This window comes from Apium graveolens, chromosome 2 (assembly GCF_009905375.1).
Source record: "Apium graveolens cultivar Ventura chromosome 2, ASM990537v1, whole genome shotgun sequence".
Lineage (NCBI taxonomy): Eukaryota > Viridiplantae > Streptophyta > Magnoliopsida > Apiales > Apiaceae > Apium > Apium graveolens.
The window spans coordinates 296843361-296856621 of record NC_133648.1 but is presented as its reverse complement, the minus strand read 5'-3'; the positions used below and the strand labels follow the sequence as shown (position 1 = coordinate 296856621).

The 13261-nt window shown below is 34.8% G+C and overlaps 1 long non-coding RNA gene across 1 annotated transcript; it reads right to left on the bottom strand.

Annotated features, from left to right (window-relative positions):
* Window positions 1-10579: 10579 nt before the first annotated feature.
* LOC141706357 (uncharacterized) lies at window positions 10580-12822 on the bottom strand. Its single transcript, XR_012568779.1, has 3 exons — window positions 11312-12822; window positions 11144-11205; window positions 10580-11028 (listed from the first exon to the last, which is right to left on the bottom strand). It is a non-coding gene; the product is annotated as an uncharacterized LOC141706357 (long non-coding RNA).
* Between the last annotated feature and the right edge of the window lie 439 nt (window positions 12823-13261).

Here is a 13261-nt window from a genome sequence, read left to right as displayed (position 1 = left end):
ACCAATCTCATTATTTGGGATAAGGAGCCAATGCAACATCGTTATTATTTTGAGTGTGTTGATCAATCACTTAGAGATATCATGAAGGCTGTAGATCCAGGACACTTTGATCTACCGTTTGGAGGGATTATGGTTGTCCTTGGTGGTGATTTTTGTCAGATTTTTCCAATTATTACAAGAGTGTCACGTGGTGAAATTGTTTCTTCATCTATAACAACGTCAAAGCTTTGGAAACTTTCAAGGGTGTTCAAGCTCACGCAAAACATGAGGTTGAATAGAGGAAACAGTTTGAAAGAGGTACATAATTTAAGGGATTTCGCAGCTTGGGTTTTGGATGTAGGTGATGGGAAAGTGGGACACCAAATAGAAGAGCTGATGGTGAAGGTGGGGATGATATCTCTGTTCCATAATGCTTTTGCCACTTAGGTTCTAAAATTATTGTTGAGAGTATGATGGAAAGTACATTCCCAAATTTTATGCAGTATTATCAGGATCCAGATTACTTGAGTGAGCGAGCCATATTAACTCATACTAATCAAACAGTTGGTCGTGTTAACAGTCTTATTGTGGAGGGGATTCCAGGTGAGCTGTCATCATATATTAGTGTTGACACCGCTGATGATTTCCCTGGTTCGGTGTCTGATCGGCTTGCGTGCTTCCCTCATGAGTACCTGAACTCTATCACTATCCCTGGTTTGCCCCTTCACGAATTAAAACTGAAAGTGGGTGTTGTTGTTATGCTGATCGTAACTTGAATCAAACGTTGGGTCTGTGTAACGGAACAAGGATGAAGGTCACCAGGTGCCTGGATCAGTGTGTTCAGTGTGAGGTTATTGCTGGCTAGTTTAAAGGCATAAAATATTTCATTCCAAGAATGGAATTATGTCTTACTGAAACTCAGCTGTCCTTCAAATTATATAGAAAATAGATTCTGCTCCAGGTTTGCTATGCTATGACCATCAACAAGGATCAGGGACAATCTCTTGAAAATATGGCTCTCTTTTTGCCAAAAAGGGTGTTTACACATTGACAATTTTACGTGGCGGTGAGTTTAATGACACCGCCCCGGGGCTTGAAAATATTTATTGAGGACCAAGATGGGAACATCACAAATATCACCCAAAATGTTGTATATAAAGAAGTATTCTATAATTTACCAGTTATATAATTTGCGCTCCCTACGTTGCAGATCCTGTGTGTTCTATGTACTAGAATAGGAATAGTGAACTATATTCTAATTTTGTAATAATTTGAATACTTTCATAACTTCCCTTTCCAATCATGTAATCTGTTTTTGATCAGTAAGGTTTATTATTTGGCTTTATTATGTGTTAACTCTTGGTAATGTTGGTTGTTTCCTGTTTTTTTAAGTTTAAGTTGTTAAATCCCAGGAACCATTTTACAGTTCAGTATTGGGCCTGGGTTAGGGGTTATGAAATGAATAGTGGCACTGAGACAAATTAAGTGTTAACTTTGTTAATAGTAAAACAAAATATCTTTGTTAACTGCAACAAGATCAGAGATGAACTGCATGTATCAACCATGGTTCCCTAAATAGTAAATATTCCTTACCTGCTGTTTTTTTGTCAGAGATTAAAAAGATCTTACTTTGCAAGATAAAGTAAAATAAGACTTAATAGGTGTCATAATCTGGTAGAAGGTAAACTCACACTGTTATCTTCCTTTTTAATTTCTGTTGCAGAGTTTTGTTTGCTTGGCTCGGTTTGAGGGTGTTCTTTTGGGAGTCTGCAAGATAGAAGTGGTCTTTTTTTTGCTGTCCACTATTCTGCTAGGTCAGGGAGGGGAAAGGCATGATCTGATATACTATTGCAGTTTCACTAAAGTAAAGCTTCATAATTATGATTTTTTAAAAAATATTCTTCTCCTATGATTTCCTGCTGTGGTTAGGTGTGCTGTTGTAAGATTTCTTATATATGAAGTATTGTGTGCTCTCTCTTTTATGTTGATAGGTGACACCAGATTGCAGTTTTATGGCATTTTACAAGTATGATGCAGTCCAGGCTTTGGATGACACAACAAATGAATGGAAACTGAGAGTCAGAGCACAGGCTATTTGGAAAGGCATTATAAGGCAGACATGAGAGTTTAGGGGTTTTAATATTATCTTTGTTGATGACTATGTAAGTAATTTTTTTGCTTAATTTTATATGATGCCTTTAATATAAGATAAAACTCATTATTTATTGTTTTCCAATTTCTATATTTTTTTATTATCGCCATGATTCGCATGTATTCTTTGCCCACTTTATTTCAAATATAATTGGAACTATTTTTCAGTTGATGGGGATCTAGGTTGGATTAAATATGAGATAAAATTTATTACTTATTTTTTCCCAAGTTCTGTGTTTTCTTCCAATATCACATTTTTTTATGCACATATAGTCTTAATCCCTTTATTTTCAAGTTTGGTTGGCCCAGTCTTTTCTAGTGTGTTCTTTAAGAGCTAATATAGGTTTATTGTGTTTGTTTTTTATGTAAGTTGATGGATTATATGCAATGTAGGGCTGTAGAATTCATGCCTTTGTGTCAACACAGCTGAGACAGACATTCGAGGAGAAGCCGGAAGAGGGGATGGTGTATAACCTTGAAAATTTTAAAGTTCGGGTGTACAATGGGGATGAAACGAATAGGGCTGTTAGGAATAGCAAGCAAATATTCTTTACATTTGACACTAGGCTGGAGAAGGATCTAGCTTCGCGTATAAAGATTCCAAAATACAGCTTTGATTTTTTCAGATGACACAATTGGATTCATTGAAAAATGACAACAGATACTTGACAGGTTTATTTCATGTTTGTTTGAAATTATCGGTGTTAATTTCATTTGAACCTTTTTCTCAACTCAGGTCCTTATTCCTTGTAGATGTCGTTGGTGTGGTACAGTATGTGCATGAAAGGTCGGTTTATATAAAGGATTCAAATGAGAAATCACATGTCGTATTAACAATATCAGGTGGAAGGTAATACCACATTTGTTGAATAATATATCCGTTGCTGTGTTGAAACTCAACCATGCATGAGGTAATCATGCTGCATTGTATAACTGTGTGCTTGCAGGACTACAGTGAATGTGACTTTCTTTAATGAATTCGGGGATGAATTTCAGAAACAATATGACCGAATAAAGGAGAAGCCGGTTTTTATTGTTATCGCTTGCGGAAAAATCAGCGAGTGGAAAGGTAAAAAAAATGATTAATTTTTATGATCAAATGCAACCGGGGGGGGGTAGAATTATGTAAATTTGGAGAACTATGCAGATATTTTGTATGTGACCAACTTTCCAGCGACGCGATTTTACCTCAACCTTGATAATCCTGCGGTGGACAGGTTGAAAATTAGGTAATATTTTTCCTTTTTGTTATTTATCGGCAAATATTGATTCTGAAATTAGGGTAGGTATATATTTACAATTCTTATGGTTGTTAATAATCATTCAGCCTAGGGCTATTGGTAAGATAGTGCAATTTTACCAAATATAAGGATCCATGTTTCTATGTCATGGATATATATGATGATGGCACGACTGACATTCCTATTATAAAAGTTAGTGATATTCAGAAATTAGATGAGCGCTATATGCAGGTATGTTGTTGTTAGTTATTATGAACGGAAATGATTTTTTACCAGGTTTTCAATTTGAGCTCTGTCTCTTACAAAAGCTAGTTAATTGCCAGGTATCGATCAAAACTTTTGATGAGAAGAAAAATTGGTATTCACCTTTTTGTATAAGTTGTGCGAAGGAACTATATGAGATTGGTGGCCTATATCAATGTTGTGGGAGGACATTTGAATATCCTGATATAAGGTATGTCCATATTATTTGTAGAAATATATTATATGATGAGGACAAAATACAGGTTCTGTATATTTTTTATTCAGGTTCCGTCTCTACAGCTTATGCTCTGATGAGAGCGCAACAATCCTAATTGTATGGCCTGATCATGAGATTAGTCGGCTGACAGGGAAAACAATATATGATGTAGATGCAGATGATTCCCTAATTAATTTTATTCCTTGGTTTGGCTCCTATTGGGCCTGGGCTAAGTCACATTATACTAATTTACTCTTTGTTGTTGTGTTATTATCATTTTATCCTTCTTTTGAAACTAATTTTAACATTATTGCCTGCACTACTTTGACATTTTTATTTCTGGAATCAAATATTCACATGGTATTTGACACATTTACTGAAATTTTATTTTTTTTACTTCGCTACTCTTGTTGTTCTGCCTATATCAGGTCATAGAACAGGAGTTAGTTTTATGTTGCTCCCTCAGTCCATCAATCTTTTTCATACATTATTTTCTAATTATTGTAAACAAAATTTTTGTATTTCATGCAGGTTCCTGATGTGCTGCAGATCCTGCCCATACTCAGAGCTTTTGAGAAAAAGGAATATAAAATTACAATTTAGATTACTGAGGAAAATTTAAAGTGCAGATCTAAGGTTTATCATGCAACAAACATTTCAAAACCTGTAGAAAAGTCAGATACTCATTCTCCTGCTTCCACGGCTCAACTTCTGACATATACGCCTGTCATCGCTAGTGTAAGTTATTTGTGCTTTGATTACCCCATAGACAGTGGTTATGAAACATGTTAAAATTTTTGCATATTTTGCGGGACAAAAATGGCAGTGAGCTGCTGTCCCTGACCAATTCTCCTCCAACGGAAAAATCAACAAGTCACACTAGACAGAGGACCAGGGATGAAGCTTTTGGGAAAAAGGCACAGAGTGAGCCTAGGAAGCTAAAATTATGGAACATCAAAATGGAAAAAGTATGATGCCAGCTCTTTCAGGATTGACCATGCCACAATGAGGCTGTGTTTCACTACAAAAATGTTAAACTGATAGTCTTTTTAAATACCTTTTGCAGGGTATTTGAGGAGCTTGAAAGTTTCTGCGTGTAGGCTTGGTGCCACCAGCTTAACATTTTTATAATTATTTTAAGTAATATATGTTCCAATGACAAATTTTGTCAGGAACAAAGACATCTATCAAATGCTTGATTTGTGTACTATTTTTTACTGTCCAAAACATTAACGACTATATCGTTGCTACTGAAATGATATTTCCTGCAAGGAAAACATTTTCTTTATGGTTATGGGGGTGTTAGGAAAGATATCACCTCCAGGTACAAGGAAAATCTTTTGTTTGGGGTATTCGGATACTGATAAAAAGATCAGCTATAAATTCATTAAACCAGTTAAAAGTAGTATAATTTTCTCTGACTTTGTGCTCCTTGCCAATAATTGCTTATTAATCTAAATACTCAATGAATATATATTTTTCCGGGGCACACTAAAAATGCAGATTTATACTTTTAAAATATGATATCTAAAATATCTCACCCATAATTAATGATATGGATGCAGTTACCACAAACCAAGCTTGTGCTATAACTACCAAAACTACTATCATTTTTTACAGTGAGACAAAATCAAAGTTAGCTGTATCAGATTGGTGGAAGTGCCTTCAATGTCAGCTACAGCTTGTGAAACTCTGAGGAATGTTCAAAAGGGTAGGTCAAATTAGAAAGTTAAGGTTAGGGTTATTAGGGAGTATCAGGGTATCACTGTAGCACGGATTACTTTCAGAGGTTACAACATCATTTTTCTGGATAACAAATGAGTTTTTGTTAAATTTCTTGGTGGTGAAAATTATCATTTTTATGAGAGATTATAATATCATTCTTCTAGATAACAGGGTCAATTTTTGTTAAAATTCTTGGTGGTGAAAATTATTATTTTTTAGGCCTTATTTTTGATAAACAATGTCAGAATTATCGGATGCATGCCTACGTGCCCCAAAACTTGACATGAAAAGATGACACGCCTTATACAATTGAGGAAAATATACTTGATTAAGAATTCCCAGATCAAGGAATATATGGAGAGTGACAAATATAGGCCTGTACAAATGGATAGAAAAATCATCCTTACTCAGGATACAAGGGTGAAAAAGTTGGACGAGAGTGAAATTTTTATTCCTGAGAATTGTTTTGATCTGTTTCAGTATGGCGACCTAAAGGCAATAGCACAGCAAAAGCTTTATCTTGCAGGTTTGATCCGCACACACGATGAATTATGTATACTCTCTCTTTTATGGTTAATTAACTCCTTTTTTATTTCAAATGTTATTGGAATACTTCATAAGGTACCAAAATGTAATCGTCCTGCTGGAAGGAAGGTCCACATCAAGTTCAAGATAACAGATGGGAGGTTGGTACATAATTAATATGATATGAACATTGATCTGCAATTGTGCCCATGATCTGTAAAGTTTATCTGTGTTTCAGCAAAAATATCAATGTTATATTTTGGAATACGTTTGCGGAACAGTTTGAACTCGATGTGGGACAAGACTTGGAACATCCAATCATAATCATCATTGTTGGTGCAAAAATTACAATGGGGCAGGGTTAGTGTTTCATTTAATCTAATAACATTAATAATTAATATATTGTGGGGCTGACCTTGAGCAAAATCTGGATCAGACGAGTTAGATCTTTGCAACTATTCACCAACTCGATATTACCTGAATTCTGGGCATCACAATGTTTCTACGCTGAGGAAAAGGTGTTTCTTTATTTGTTATTTCATTGGAAAATGTTTGGTATGAGCCACTGACCGCTTAGTGTACAGGATGGAGGGGCCTAATTTTACAGGACTGAGGTTTGCCCAAAAGAACAAAAAATTACAGATGTACAAAATTGCTGAGATCAGGGTTCCGTCGCTCGATTTCATTCAGGTATATTGTGAGACCTGCCTATCATCTGAGTTTGGTTTTAATTCCCAGATTTTTTATGGAATTTTGTTGTAGCGGGAGGTACTATTGCTAGGGATGGTAAAATTGGTTGAGATGACAAAGAGTTGGAAATAAAATCTATGTAGTTCATGCTACTTAGTTATAGAAATTAAAAATGGTGTTGACTTCTGCATCAACTGTGAAAGGGAAGTTCCTGAAGTTTTGAAGAGGTGCATGGACCATTCTGTTTCTTAATGCAGCATGTTCATTTGGTTTAAAAACATTTTTCCAGTCTTGGTTAATTATTATGGAGGGACATGTTTTATATTTCAACTGTGATCAGGGATAACAGTGGAGGTCTTGAAGTTTTTTTAAAATATCGGGAAATTCATTTTCTCATAGAGAAAAATGTTGATGATGTTGAAACAGAGGTAACACATTTGTACAGCTTCTGTTGTTCGCTTGCTAGGGTCAGCATGCTGACCTTCAATCCTGAATCAGGATAAATCTTTTCCCAAGGAGCTGAAATCTATCCAAGGAAGATTACAGTATCAGGATCGTCATTAGTGCTGATAACATTGAGAAAAGGGACTTCAACTACGTTACAATTGGTATTGTATCAGGATTTGAACTCATTCACGGAGATGAAGAAATCGGTGGACATGTTGTGCTTGATCGCGAATTTGTTCCAGAGGTAACACCTATCATTTTGTACTAATGTTTTGACACTTTTCCAAAATATTAACTGTTAGCTTTTTCCCATCCATCTGGATCGTCTTTTCACCTTGACCAAATCTCACAAATTGACTGTTGATAATGGAAAATCGTAAGAAGTTAATAAGGTCATGTGACACCTACCACCTATTCGTCATTTATTTATTTGGCATTGCCAGTTTTTAACATTTTTGTATTGCAAGTTTTATGTTTCAACTGTAACAACATCTTATTGTGGAGTATGTATGAGGACTCAATTTTAAATTTGGATCCTGTTTTTGGAATGTGGTGTGTTGATATTTTTGATGCCACCAGGTTGCTGTAGTTTGGTTTCTTGCTTTATTTTTTCCAGCAATTTTGCACTGGCAGACTGTGTAACCTATAATCTTTAAGACTAATGTAAGCTACTGGCGTGCATCAAAATCATTTCTATTAATGGCCATTCACATTTGTTTTTTAATGTAGTTGTATCATTTAAATATTTATTGGCTATCGTCTATTCATTGGAATTAAAAACCAAAATTAAATTATATTTTATTATTATATCAACTACCATGTCGATGATTAATATTTTGTGTTGTATTTAATGTTGGTTATAAAACAGCTCACACTTTGAAACAAGTATCCAAATGCTTTGCATAATTAACTAAATCAAGGTTTGTTTCCACTACATAACAAATTTTCTTTAAAAAATGTTTCCTTTCGTGAAAACATAAAGATGGGGCATAATCGTGGCTAGACAATCGTAATTCTCACAAAATGTTAAAAAACTTTGCGCATGGCAGGCTACACAAATTATGTTGCTCATGCTGTTACCCGTGCTATATTGTGTGTTTATGCTACTCAGGTTGTCATACATGCTACATCATTTCCATGTGCACCCTGGCCTTTCTTATCCTCAAAAATCAAAACTGTTTAGATTGAACCTGGCACAGGGGGAGGGATTTATTTATCATTTATGCTCTCTGGTTGCTCAAAGAGCACACATTTTCTAGGGAATCAACCATGTACAATTGACAATCTCTTTCATTTCTCTTAATAACTCATGTCTGAGCAGGAACTGAGTTGGAAAATCAGAGCATCACTGGAGAAGAAATGGAAGGGAATTATGAGGCCAAACAGTGCTGATTTTGACAATAAATAATTTACATGTGCTTCTTGAGCTTTCCCATCACAAAAAAACTATTCACTTTAAAACTGACACGGGGGGAATATATTCCTTTATCTGCAATGCTTTTTCGACAGCTCAGGCTATGTATATACTCCATAAAATCAGTCATATATATTATCGCAGGACTTGTTGGTGCTAAAAATCCATCAAGATTTCAACAAAAATAGAAACACAAAATGCAAGATAATCTATCTCACTCTCTTGATCAGCTCATAGTTGATCAGAGGCTCGATTGGAAAATTAGGGTACAGGTGATGAGTAAATGGAGAGGGATGATAAGGCCAGACCCGATCCATGGTGCCCTCAATCTCATTGTTGTTGATCGATATGTAAGTTCAATTGTGTTATTCAGGGAATGAATTTTAAATAGTATCAGTTTCTTATTATTCAAAAAATATTTTTATCTGCTGTGTAGAAAAACCAGATGCATGTGGAGGTTCCATGTGCTTTAGCGAATGCAATGGATGATCTTTTGGTTGTAGGCGAGACTTATGACATTGAAAATTTTAAAGTCATTAACTACGCATCCAGGTACAAATGTGTGCAGGATGATGCTCATATAGTGTTCACTAGGATGATAGTGATGGCCAAAGTTAGGGAGATTGAAAACCTTCAAATTGATTTTTTTTCAATTTTTTGATTTGTTTTTTGTTAATAAAGCTAACTTCCAGGATACCCATTGTATCGGTAACAATCTTTATCAGTGTTTGTTTATTTAGCATGCATATTTACAAATGTTTTCCATTGTTTGAACTTTTTTTATTCTTTTGGTTTAGATGTTGTGGGGATAGTTCACCAGCGGCATGATATGTGCTCGGTCATTAACCATCGTAATGAAGAGCATAATGTTCTTCAACCAGTGCTTTCTGACTTAATGTATCCTTAAGCTTTATTTACTTTCAATTTTAATGGAATGATTCATCTTCCCCTTAGTTTGATAAATGTTTAAAACTTTCAGCGCTCTAGTTACACTGCAATTGTGGGATGAAATAGTTGTGGCATGTAACACTACTCTTGACAATGCTGCTCACTATTTTGTCCAACCAACTATTATCATTGTGACAGGGTGTAGGATGATAATCAACCCCAGGTGTGGCAGGGTTACCCTCTCAGATTGTATATTCACGTGATTTATGTCAATCATAATCATACAAAGGTTGAATCTCTTCAGGACAGGTACATAATATAGATTTCTTTGTCTACCATAATATATAATAAACTCCTAATCTGATTGATTTACTTCATGCAGATATTGGACATATGGAACATTTCACTGAGAGCTTACATCTAGGCATGTTATCCAATATTTTCCAGACCTGGGCTTTATTTGTACCCTCTTTCTCATTTTTCCTCTATTTGTAGTGGTGTTTCTTTCTCCAATTTATTGGTCCCTGGCTGACAGTGTATTTTAGCTTGCACTATATTTCCCAGTTATTCAACCTCTATCCATGATTTCATAATTTTTAATAAGTTTTCCGTAATTTCTTATACTATACTTTTTATGCGTGCTGTGTTTTAATTAGTTCAGTGGTTTAGGGGCGTTTAATCTATAATCAACTCCTCATCATCATAACTTACACATCGAATTCAATCAAATACAAATATGAATCTGTCATGGCCAATTACCTTCTCGTAATAATATAACATTTACGTCTAAATCCTCTCTTCATAACATGACAAATGCAGATAAGATTCAGACAAATTAGACACCGTGTACAGTTGGATATTAACTGAAAATAACGGATTGAGTTTTACTATTTCAGTTCCCATATTTTGTTATGATGTGTGTTTAATGCATGTCATTTTAATTTTTTCAGTGGCTTAAACACATTTAACCTGTGATAAACTCCTCACTGTCACAGCGCACCTATCAATTTCAATCAGTTAAAATTATTACTACCCTTAACACATTTATTCCATAATAAACTTCACATTATCACATCGCACAAACATGAATCTGTGACAACCAAGTACCTTAAAACACAGTTGTTCAAATCACTACTAAATAAGATAACTAAAAAAGACTGGTATCAGACAAATCATCCAGCATGTAGGGATCGACATTTATAAGTTACATTAACAGATCAAAATAAAGTACTTAAAGCAATCATCATTTATATCATGGGAAGAATTTTCTTAGTGATGGAGATTTTAAAGTTGTGTGCTGATTCGATCATCCACTGAAAGTCGCAGGTGTCGCCATGTCCAAGCTGTAAATCTTTCTGAAATTCTGCCCAGCCTCTGTTAAATGTTGTCCGTTTCCTGTTACAACAATGTCGGGTCTCAAGTTTCTAGCATCGCATGGCCGCATATGCAGTTATATAGTCAATCTTCTTCCACGATTGATAAAAAGTCATGTATTTAACAGGATTGTCCTCCAAACAATAAAAAAACACAAGTTCAATTATATGTTGGGAGTCTAACAGCAAGAGATGAGTATTTAAGGTGCGAACAAAAAAAATTAATTTGATCAGGGAAAATCAAACTTACAACACCATGTGCATACTCTCTCGTGTGACAGATCTGGATAGCAATCTTGAAGGCAATGTCACCTACAATGGATCAATGCAACAAAAAACCATTTACCAGATAAATTAGTTTTCCATACCTCTAATACACCAGTTTAACCAAACAGATTAGTTACAAAATTCAATATACCATTTGTATAGATAAGTGGACCGATTGGAATTTCCAAAAAAGAGGTTTCAAACAGCCTCACAGTAAATGTGGATAAACCATTATATGTGACCGTTAACAGACTAAATGAATTTAGGTATTCCACATTTAACATATGGCATATATTTCTCAGCCCTCTTATTACAAGATCCTTTTCCGAGAATGAGCCAGCAAATTGATAACCAGTGGACACCACAAAAACTACAGTTGGAGGTATATGAAGACCTACACGATCATAAAATTCAAAGGGCACATCCTGCAATATCTTTTCATCACTTACTCTGGACAATATCAAATTAATACAGCTGGATTTAACAAAATTAAGAATTCGCTCTGGATATTACTTACAACATGGTCGCAGACCTTTGGTCCCCAACCTAGGTGCTGGACAAAAGTCCACCCTCCATCATGAATTGAAATTTAGTACAACCAAATTTAGTGAAATGTGTTAGTTTATAGTTATTAATTCAATTCAGGTTATTTTATTCAGTAACGATAAATTTATCAATTGCCGTTTGACGGGAGCCAGGTTTTAAGAGAATGAGCGCGGTTCACATATCGGATTTCAGAACCGTACATGTCGTATATACGAAGTTTGAAATTAAAATCGCCTACATAATCAAATACTAGTGTCTCTCCTCCGGTCAGGTTAAAGTTATCCAGTAAAACACGTATGCTAACAAACTGTTCATTCACTTTATCAAAATCCAGCCAACTTACATATCCATTTCTCACCAGTAGTTTCACAGTTAGTGGAATATGAGCTCCATATTTCACATAAAATTCATGAGGGACATCCTAACGAATATCATTTCATCACTTATGAATGATGTTACAAGAATAACAATTTTATTACCTCTGTAAAACAAACTCACCATCTCATTTAACCGACATTCTGAACTGCTTAAGCATTTTACAAAGCTTTGCTTGAGATCCATACCTCTGTCTCAGTATTTTAAACCATATAATATTATTAGGCTTATATTATTCAGAGCAAACAATAGGAATTACAGTATAGTCAATAACAGATTTGGGAATAAGCATATAAGGTAAAACACCTCAAACCTCATCAACTCAATTTGTATTATATTACTTACACATAACAAGCAAATAATGGATAACAATTCAAATTGCATTATGAGGACTGCAATAAACATACCTGGCAGTTTTTACTGTGAATTTACAATACAGATCATCCCTATATCACTTATTTCTATTAAAATCCAAGCAGAAATTTATAATACAGGAAAACTATGAAGAATGGAAGAACTAAAATTAAGTGCAAAAGGTAATGTTGAAATATCTACCTGTTAGAGGGATGAGTTTAACTAAATATCTGAAAGTCAACATCTTTAACTGCATGTTGTAACAGTATTAAACCACTCATATTTAACTAGGGTTAAATACTGAAAAGTTAAAGGCTGGGACAGCCTCACTGTTCATTAATATCCCATTACTTTTTGTGCACTGATTCCTGGCTATGATAGGGGGTTTAATTTATCTGATTTAGGAATAAGGGATGCAGTAATAATATGCTAGCAACCAAGGTGAGGTAGGCATCTACAGAGCACGTATATATATGGCAAAATGTCGTATATGGTGAGGCACGGACTTGAATTGATCATCATCCTTCTACAAAGTACGTATGTAAATGTGCCAAAATGTTGAATATAAGACGTCGCCGATACTATTCTGCAAGTGGCAGAACACAGGCTTGGATTGATCATCATTACAGGATTACAGATCATGATTCGTATAAAGAAAGGTTCATAATACAACATTTTTCCATCTCAAATGAATGATCAAAATAAATATAACCAAAAAAAACCACTGTTACAAACATCCACATCAGATTAAAATAATATTAAAACATCTCCACATCAGATTATAATAATATTAAAACATCCTAGCTGTTGGTGAGACTGCGTAGTT